Source organism: Nicotiana sylvestris, chromosome 1 (genome assembly GCF_000393655.2).
Source record: "Nicotiana sylvestris chromosome 1, ASM39365v2, whole genome shotgun sequence".
Classification (NCBI taxonomy): Eukaryota; Viridiplantae; Streptophyta; class Magnoliopsida; order Solanales; family Solanaceae; genus Nicotiana; species Nicotiana sylvestris.
The window spans coordinates 63796030-63806833 of record NC_091057.1 but is presented as its reverse complement, the minus strand read 5'-3'; positions in this window follow the sequence as shown (position 1 = coordinate 63806833).

Genomic DNA, 10804 nt, shown 5'->3' with positions numbered 1-10804 from the left:
CTCCCCCTTGAAAGCCTGGAAGTTCTGAGTTCAAAAATCTTTTCACTACTACACAAAAGTTGTGTGCTTCTACTCTCTCTTGAATGATTTTGCTATGTGTTTTGATTCCTGGCCGACTAAAAACCAAGGCCAGAAATTCCCAAATTCTTGCTTCTGTCTGGTAATATTCACTGCATTGTTGGATTCCTTTATTCCCTATTTCATCTCAACTGGTGAGTTATTAAACCCTTTGCCGTTTCATTCTGATTATCTATTTAATGGTTATTTCAATTAGCCTTTGCCATCCTAAATGTTGTTATGTTGTGGTTTGAGATATACTTAAACTTATTTTGAGTTGATTAGTTAGATTCTGCTTAAATTCTATGTCATTGATAACCATCTCTCGAAGCTAAGTTTGTTATGAACTTGCTTGTAAACATGCTCTCATACCTTTTTTGTCGTTTGGTTAACTAGGTATATGTGTCTTCCTTAATAGGATAACAAGTTTATTTCTGAGTGCATTATAATCTGGTCTGTTTGACTTTGTTCTCATTATATTATGACCCCTCTAGTAACGACCCTAATTAGTTTTTAACATGCTCTGATCTATTGCTAATTAGTGTGATTCTTTCTTATGATACCAATGTTTGCACTTAATCTAATCTAAATCTTCTGTTATCACTACGAATCTGCTTATGAACTTGCCTTTTTAACATGTGATTAATTCCTAAAACTTGACCAAATTTGCCTAAGTTCAAGCATGTCTACTACTTGTTTGTGTATATGTGTTCTGTCCTTTCAGTGAAATTCTTTGACTATCTCCTATTCCTTTATTATCTGGCCCTTCTGAATTCTTATTCCTAGCCGACTGAAAGCCAAACACTATTTAGTTCTGTCCTTTGAACTCCCTAGTGTGAGCACTGATCAGGGTTCATGTGAGACCCTTGTGAAACTCTGACACATTAGGACTTGGTCCCTAGTCTTCCCCCTAAACTGTTTCTGATCAATCTCCCTAGTGTGGGCACTACCCTAGGTTCTTGAAGCCTTTGGGAACTCTGACACATTAGGGACTTAGGTTCTGTATGCTCAATCTTGATATATGGGTGAATCACTCAACAACTGGTTATGTTGTATGAACATGGGTTTTGGAGCTATTGTGAGTTGAAGGCCTGGCCTGTCCAGGTGTATTTGGGCCTGTTGTAGGCTCCCTATAGTTTACTCACTTTATAATTCATTACATTAATTTATGGTCTGTAATAATTATTTTATAATAACAATTCTGGGGTGTTAATGAAATCGGGAAGGGTTTCTTATTTTTGCAATAAAAGTTGGGTAGAAATCCTGCCTATAAGTCTAACAGTATACTATTATATGTTGATGTGTTAGAAATCATGCATATAGGTATCTTATTATGTTTAATCATCCTATACGGGCAGTCATGCCTATAGACTTAATGCTTGGTTCTGTTACGTTTTGCTTTGCTAGAAATGACTTTCTTGTTGCACCCCGATTTGTTTGGATTTGCTGGATATGTCCATGAAGCTGACAGATCTTTGCTCATTATCATTGAAGTATTTAAACTCAAGAGTATTTAGCATTAATTTGTGATTGCTATGGATATTACACATAATGTTGATTATGTTTAAGGCATTTGTGAACCTTAACCTTTTTTTAAGTATAATCCAAATTGAATGCTTTCCATGAATTAATGACTTGCCTGCCGAATACATGCAACAAACAACTACTGTGGTACTAATAGAAATGCAACGGTAACGTATTAACATCCAATACAAATGTAAATAAAATCCACGATGCACAAAAATCTTCATTAGCCTCTAGCTTGAGTGAATTTAAGAGAGTTGTATCAGTTTGTAGCAAATGTCTCATGTGGAATAGTCGGAAATATTGTTCTTAATTAATCTATCTTGATTATGTACACGTTTGCGTGACATAATTATGATTCTAAAAACCAATTCGAAGTATGCGTTCGTGCAACTTCGATCATATTCTTCTTAATAATAAAATTGTTTTAATAAACCACTAATAAAATTTAGTTCATATAGTCCGAGGTGTGTCATCCACCATTTAATCATACATGGGCCTCGTATTAAGTTCATAATTTAGATATAACAAATAACAAATGATCGTAGTTTGCTTTAGGCACGTTTGATATACCATTGCAATTGTGGACACGTCCGCGTGACATGATTGTGATTTCTAAAAACAAAATCGGAGTATACGTTCGCGTAACTTTGGCTAAACTTTCTTAATAATAATAGGCATTATTAATTGTGGACACGTTCGCGTGACATGATTTTTGACGTGCCAAACAAATGGGTACACGTACGCGTGACTCAGTTCAAGATAATTTTCTTAATTAAAAAGCGGTAAAGGGGTAAATGCACATAGGATCTAAAATCAGTAATTTTAATAAGCCAGGTATGATCAAAGCGACCGTGCTGGAACCACGGAACTCGGGAATTCCTAACACCTTCTCCCGAGTTAACAGAATTCCTTACCCGGATTTATGTGTTCGCGGACCGATAATAGAGTCAAACTTCCTCGATTCGGAATTTTAAAACCGGTGACTTGGGACACCCTAAATTATCCCAAGTGGCGACTCTGATTTTTAATAAATAAACGATCATGTTTCGATTGTCCTTTAATTAGAAAAACTCCCTTATATTTTTGCCCTTTACGGGGTGTGGGTAAAAAGAAGGTGTGACAAAGGATATAAAGTGTTTGGATAGCAGAAAGAGGGCCTCCCAGCCTCGAGAATGCCAAATATAGTATCTTTCGCGATCACAGTTGTAAGCACGTGATTTTTGCTTTACGGACATTCGCTCCAAAAGAAAATAAAAATAGTGACAAATGGCTTCGTTGTACAATTGTTCGAGTTTTCATGTGTTGTTAGTCACTTGTGGATCTGTCCATTCTTTTTTTGCATTTAATCATTAACAAACAAAATACAAAATATATGTATTAGGATGGTTAAACCATAATTCGGTCAGTAAAAGAAAATTCAAAAAATATATATGTGCACCGTTCGCCCTAGGCTCTTAGCTAACCTACGTAAATATTTTTGTGATAATTGTGTTAAAATGTTGCATTGTTGTTTAATTCCGTTACCTTATTATTTGTTATTTTTATTTTGTTTAAAAGAAAAGAAAAAATAATAAGAAAGAAAACAAAAGCAAAAGAGTAGGGAAAATCGGTTTGGGCCAAGAAATGAAACAAAATAGGCCCAAGACCAGGACACAGATCCAGTCCAAACACAGGCTGCCCGGACACGTCCCAAACGACGTCGTATCAGCGCCTCAATCTGAGCCGTTGATTCATGGCAATCAAACGGTCCAATACAGCCCCTGCTAAGTCGAAACGACGTCGTTTCAGGCAAGTTAATCTGGGCCGTTCATTCCCATTGATCCAACGGATCCAGGCCTTCCTCTAAACCCGTCAACATGACCCGATCCAATCCCCTACCCGGTCATAACCCACTATCATCTCCCGAACGACGTCGTCCCTCCTCAATGGTTAGATCCTGGCCCTTGATCTCAATTGATCCAATGGCCAGGATCTAAACCCTCAATACATATATAAACCTAACCCCCTTACCCCACGCCCCAAGCCACACCCCCCCCTCGGCCACTATTCACCATCTTCCCCAGGCTCCCTTTCCTCTCAAACCCTAGCAGCCTAGGTTTCCCACCATAAGCCTGGCAACCACAGTTCCGATGACCACCAAAATAACACCCCCGATGCACCCGACCATCCTGAACACGAATCCACTAACCACAAGCCTCGAATCACTTCCGTTCGTCTCGAATCTTCGTTTGAAGATTTGAGTCGAACCTGGACCTATGCCAAACCACCCCATCTTCATGCTAGACACTCTCCTGACCTTCCTCGTGACCAAACCAAGCTTGGTTTGGTCCGAATCCACCCACAACTCCCAAAAATCCAGATCTGGAAATCCAGACTTCTGAAGCACATGCACCTGGGGAACCCGGCCAGTTTTGACATAGGTTTGAGGTCTAATAGACCTTAACCAAGGTGTTCTCATGTGAGAACACCCTGATTAAGGTTTGTTCGGCCTCAAAGGTTCGAAGTCGAGTTTGATTTGGGTCTGTTTGGTTTAAACATTTTGGTAAGTTTTCCGTTCTTTTGTTTTATTTCCAAATAAGTTGTCAGCATATCTCTTTGTGTTTGTTTGTTATTTTGTTACTTCTTCCAGATTTCTTTCATCTCTGTTAAAGACCCTTTATTTGGTCGATTGTCTTCTGTTTGTTCTGAATACACTCTGTGATAAACATGATCGTCAGTTAGATTAATCGTCAAAGGAACTAATTCATATAGGCCCAGTAATTTAATAAAAGTTGTCTGATACCCTTTAGGTCCCCGAACGTGTTGTTTATATGAGCGACTGATTATTACCTGCTATAATTAGTATAGTCGACTCGATAAATGTCGTCGATTAGTTTTCTATAACTAATGGATCGAAGGAGCTAGGAGTTTCACATAACTAATTAAACTCGGACACTGGCTGGATGACCTAGTAATGTTTGAAATGGTCTGTTGGCATTATAAAAATGACTAAAAGGGTTCAGTCTAGGCAGTCCTGAGTTCGAGTTTTCATCAGTGCAAAAATGCCCTAATGCTGCAATAGGCAGGGGCAGTAATAATCAAGGTTAACGGGGGTATTCTGGGGTGTTTAAAAAGAACAGAAGTAATTAGTTTAAGTGAGCTGACAAAAAGGGTACTAACTTAGGATTAAACTAATACCAATGGGGGAACAAGACACAAGGGTATGGGGGCTCAAAATGAATAAACAAATGAGCCCATAATTCTGGATTAAACAAAACCAGGCGTGGGGAATAAAGGGAGCTGACACCAAGCATGCTGAGCATGGGCTTAAAAGAGTATGGGCATTCTGCCAATTGGCAGGCAGGGCAGCTCAGCTGTAATGGTGCATTTGGCCTATAAATAGGCCATTTGATAACTAAAACAGGGGCGGAAGTTTAAGGGTCTTAGGCTGGACATTTTTGAGTCTGGAGAGAAAGAAAAAAAAAACAAAAAGAAAATTTCAGAATATTGTAACAAAACACTGTCTGAAAACTGCTTAGGAGTTCAAGTTAGCCAAGCTGTCTTTGCTAATTGTTGTTGGTTATTTGCCGAGCTGTTTGTGATTGTTGAACTGCTGGTGCTGTTATATTGAATACTCTGGTTTTCTGTTGGTTCATCATTCTGTTTCTGGGACTGCTTGTTTGTTGCTCGACCACTTGTGAGCTTCATCATTGTGGCTGGTTGTTGTTGCTGTGTTGTTGGTGTTATCTGCTGTTGCTGTATTCACTGCATATTGCTTAGCTGATCATTCCTTTCTTCTTTGTCCTCCTTACCAGGTACACAATCGATACCACTAATGTAACTGAGAGTTTGAACATAAATGCAAAAGAGAGGACCTGCAGATTGTTTATATACACGTGGACTGTTGTGTTAAATGTCATGTAGTATATAGTAGTTACATTTTTGTTTGGATAATAGAAGTAGCCTACATGCTTAGTGTATCAATGCAGGTTAATGCATGCTAGTCATGTATGTGTGCTGTTAGGTGAAAAAAACATTCCCAGTGTAATAAGTTGTACCTTTAGACTTAGTCTGAGGGTGTAATATATTCTCTAATGTAAGCCAAATAGGAAAACTATCCACTTTAGTTAAAATTCTTTCTCCTTTTGCCAGATTGTCCCATATAAATTGATAAACTCATTTCACAGAACAAAGAATCAGTCCTAGGCCTCAATCTCATGAAGGCCGAGCCCAAATCGAAACAAATCAGTTAGGCCCATATCGAAAAAGGGGGCCTAAGTCTGGCCATCTCGCATGAGCTAGGTTTGGGCCCATAATTTTCGGCTAGTTATCCATAATCGCAGTCACATTTTATTATTCTGTAAAAGCATTTTAAATCCTGTTATAAGTAAACTCGCAATCATGTAATTAATTAGGACTGTCTACCGTTTTCAATTGATAGAGACGAACACGACAAGAAACGTAGTTGCTATAGGATATCCTTTTAAAATAAGAACGAGATGAGCCTCGATGAAAATAAACAAAACACGCAGATGCGGGGCCCTTGTTAAATGTAAATCATTGAAGCATTTAGTTTCCCGGACGGGTTGTTTAGCAAATCTCACAACCTTCCTAAAATGACAACACGTTAGTCTCTTTAGGATACGCTTTAATAAACTTTACCTTCTTAAACTCGGGTGCACATTTATGTGACCCAAATCCAAATCTCGACGGATTCGAAATGCCTCTCTAATCACGGGTACATTGACTGTGACGTGGTTCGAGATGCATGTCCATGACGTTGCAAATTCATTAGAAATAAAGAACGAGGTGAGCCTCGCCAAATAAAAATACAAATTGCGGGGCCCTCAATAAATATTGCTTTAAAAATTGTTTAGGCTTCGGGATGGACCGTTTAGTAAAATTCCACGGTCCTACCCAAAATAAATACGCTAGTCGCTTTAGGCGCGCCTTTAATAATTTAATTTCCTTAAACTCGGGTGCACATTGATGTGACCCAAATCCAAATCTCAACGGAGTCAAAGTGTGTCGACGACCACGGGTACATTGATTGTAACGCGGTTCGAGATACATTTTCACAACGTTGCAATTCTTGATAAAAACAGTAAATGATAAAAGCGGTTAAAAGTTAAATTTTGCACATAAGTTCACACTTGTATAAAATCAGATAATCAAGCCGAATATAACAGTTGAGCGACCGTGCTAGAACCACGGAACTCGGGAATGCCTAACACCTTCTCCCGGGTTAACAGAATTCCTTATCCGGATTTCTGGTACGCAGACCATAATATAGAGTCATTCTTTTCCTCGATTCGGGATTAAAATTGGTGACTTGGGACACCCTAAATCTCCCAAGTGGCGACTCTGAATAATTAAACCAATCCCGTTTCGATTGTCCTTTAATTGGAAAAAACTCCCCTGCGCCCCCGCGGGCGCGTAAAAAGGAGGTGTGACAGCTCTGGCGACTCTGCTGGGGATCTGTAACCCAGAACCACTGGTTCAGGGTTAAGAATTCGAGCTTAAAATAATTGTTATTATTTGGCTTTATTTATTATCTGGTTTTTTACGTGTTTGAGCCTAATGTGCTAAATGCTGCTTTTACTGCTTTGATATTATTTGGACTGTATATATAAACTGTGCCGAAACCCTTCTCTTCTTACCTCCGGGGAGAAGCTCGCTGGTCGAGACTCCCTATTCTGTTAGTGTCAATACCCGAAATAAGAAAGAGGACGGATAAGTTACGAAGCCGGACGGCCTTTTGGTTCCCGGTAAGTTGCCCCTCCTCGGCCCGAGTTGTCTGCTCGGGTACACTGTCTAGAACACTGACCCAGGTTTTGAACATAGAATAACGTGACTTCATGCCGGATCCCTAGTAGGAGCGCTTATTTGCATCATGTTGCATATGACTTAGGGGACTCAACACAGGGGTTGGGTCCGTCTAGGACTAGCAACCTGGTATGAAAGGACCATCCTAATGCATCCCATTTGTTTTCCGTGCATCTATTTGTCTCAAGCCCGCATGCTGACCAGTGTTTGAATAATGGAAATCGAAAAAAAAGGGGAAGGAATAGCGGTTAAGGAGTTAATTGTTTATTTTTGAAAAAAAAAAGCCAATGCCAAAATACAGTCAAAACTCTGCTGAAATTTTGAGAAAATGAAAGGAAAATGTCTTATTAGTTTTATTTTAATTAATTGCAAAGGAAAAATAGAAAAGAAGAAAAAAGGGGTCGTCGTTCTACTTTTATATACTTTTAAATATATATATATATGGTTTGTCCTGTCGCAAAAATGAAGATGGAAAAGAGTCTTATTTTTGATATATATATATATCTCTACATATATATATACAAATATAAAAATACGCCTTTATTTGTGGCAAAATTACTGGTTTTGCCAAAAGTCATGAAAGTAATAAATGTGCAGGGTTTTTCATAAAGTTTTATAAAAGTAGACGTCTAAATAAAGTTTTATTATTTTTTTTTATTATTTTTTATTATTCACTTAGGCATAATCACCCCAATAAATGTGCAGGATGAGCACGGTACAAAACGAACCCTTTTCAATAATGACCAGGATCCCGTTTGAGTTGCGGTTATGGTGGAACGACTTAGGCAAAGAAGGGCAAGACAAAGTAAGGAAATATCTGAAAGGTCTCCCGGACCTACTAAACATTCAGCCTCGGGGTGATATCATCAGATCATTGGTCACTTGTTGGGATTCCGCACACAACGTGTTCCATTTTTCGGACTTCGAGCTCACCCCGACGTTGGAAGAAATAGCAGGGTACATCGGGATTGATGAAGCCCCTTTTAGATTCAAATACTTAATTGCACCTAGAGCTGTCACGGTACACAGGTTTCTGGATTTCCTAAAAATACCTCGGACATTCCACCATCCAGATCTTGCCAAAGGATTCTGCAGTCTCCACCTCATATATGCTAGATACGGTCACATGGGCGGGTTCAATAAGCCGGATTTCAAGCTATGCAGTAGAGGCAACCGACAAAAGTGGGACGAACACAGGCTAGTGGCTTTTATGACAGCCTTTCTGGGACTTATAGTGTTCCCTAGGAAAGATGGAAACATTGATCTAAGGATAGCCGGGGTTGTCAATACTTTGCTTACCCAAGATAAAAGTACTCTGGCGCCTATGATTATGGCTGACATTTTCCGGGCTCTCACTGCTTGTCGAGCCAGGGGCGACTTTTTCGAAGGATGTAACCTACTGTTGCAAATGTGGATGACCGATCATTTATGCCATCGCTCCTCACTTTTGGGTTATGGTTCGCCAGAAAAAACTTGTATTGGAGAATTCTACACGAGAATCAAAGGGCTCAATTTACCTAAGGGAGTCACATCATGGACCGCATTTCTCCGAACTCTCACTGCCAGCCAAATCCAGTGGACGCTCGGATGGTCACCTATCGAGGAAATCATATACATGCCGGCAACCCGGCCTCACTTTCTGTTGATGGGACTGAAAAGTATCCAACCCTATGCACCATATCGGGTTTTGAGGCAACTTGGGAGGTACCAAGTGGTACCGAAAGATGAAGATTTGAGTACCCAAGTGATTGAAATCAGTCCGAACGGTCATTTCCCTGAAGAAGAAGTCCGCCAAATATGGAGTGAATGCCAACATCTGACAGCAAACACTTGTGTGATTAATACGGCACAAGGGGAAGTCGCCCCAGAATATCACGCTTGGTTTAGAGGTAGCCTGTCCTACGAAAGACCGGCTAAGAGGCCGCATCTCAAAGATTTCGTAGAATCATCCCAAGGGCAATGGAACTGGTTAGCAAAAGAGAAGGGTTATCGGGCAGAGATTGGCGATTTGAAGCTACAAATGGATAGTCTGAAATTCGATAATAGCGTACAAGTCGCGGCGGATCGAAGCGAAAAGAATAGATTGATCCAAGAGAACGAAGAGCTTAAGGCCCAAATCCAAAAATTGAGATTGTCTCTCGACGAGCAGCCCAGAAGTCGATCAGACCAGCGGTTGATAAAGGGTTTGAAAAGGGAGATCGCGGAATGGCGAGACAGGTTAGAAGAATCCGAAAAGGTCATGACAGAGTTCAAGGCACGGTGGGGAACAAGAGTAGATAAGCATCGCCGGTGTTTGAACCAATTGAAACGTGACCACGAGAAGACTGTGGCCAAAATAAAGAGGGAGATGGCTACACTCGAGTTTAAAGCAGTTAAGCAGGCCGGGGATTTCCAATCGGAGAGTAGATACTGTTACGACTTGTTGGCCCAAATGAAGGAAGAAGTGCGACAGCTGAGGGATCAGCATATACAGGACTCACAGGTATTCAAGACGTGCAGTGATCAGATAAGACACCTACTCATAGAGAAGAAAAAAACCAGAGACAAGATCAGGGCCATTGCCCATGCCATCATCAGAAGGTGTCGACGGTGTGAAAACATGACCTGTGTTACCGTTCTCCCAGTAGTGATGGGTTATGTCAAACAGACCATGCACGAGTTGGAGCAGCTCGAAAGGGATCTCGCACCTAGAACCGCGAAAAGGCCGAACGATGCCTCGCGAGTCCCTAAGTTGGAAAATTAACCTCCGGCCGAGTCTTGTTTTAGTTAAGCTTTGATGTTTTCCCATATGTTGTTTTCCATTTTTTCTTCAATCAAATAGGGTCAAAGAACCATGGAGTCTGTACTGTTGCTATGTTGTTTGAAGCAATGTGTAATAGCAAATTTTGATAATGAAATTAAGTGACTCCGGAAGAATTTCTATGTGTCTTTACTTTAAGGCAGAACTACGCCTGGTCTGATTCACGCGGGGACGTGATACGTAGGCAATCCCCATAAGATTCGACCGCTTTTTAAATAAAGAAAAGAAAATGTAAATAAAATAAAAACGCGGGGTTTCGCATAATACTCTAAAAAAGAGACGAATGAACAAACCGGGATGACGCATGTGGTTTGAAGCAAAGCATGTAGAAACGGTCAACTGCCTAGGTGCATTGCATCCTCTATGTGTTATGATCAAATCTGTTAAGCTCTAACACTAACAAAGTTTGTTGTTGTCTGATACCAGACAGTTAGTTGTTAAAGAATTCTGGCAACACATTCATACCAAACCAGATCCAAAGGACCGGTAGCAACAAGCATGACCACTTCTGAGAATAGTAATGAGGAAGAAAGGCCGATGAGCCAGTTGCTAAAAGAGGCAATGGAAAAGATTGAGAGGATGGGACTGGAGATGCATGCCATGCAGCTAGCCCTG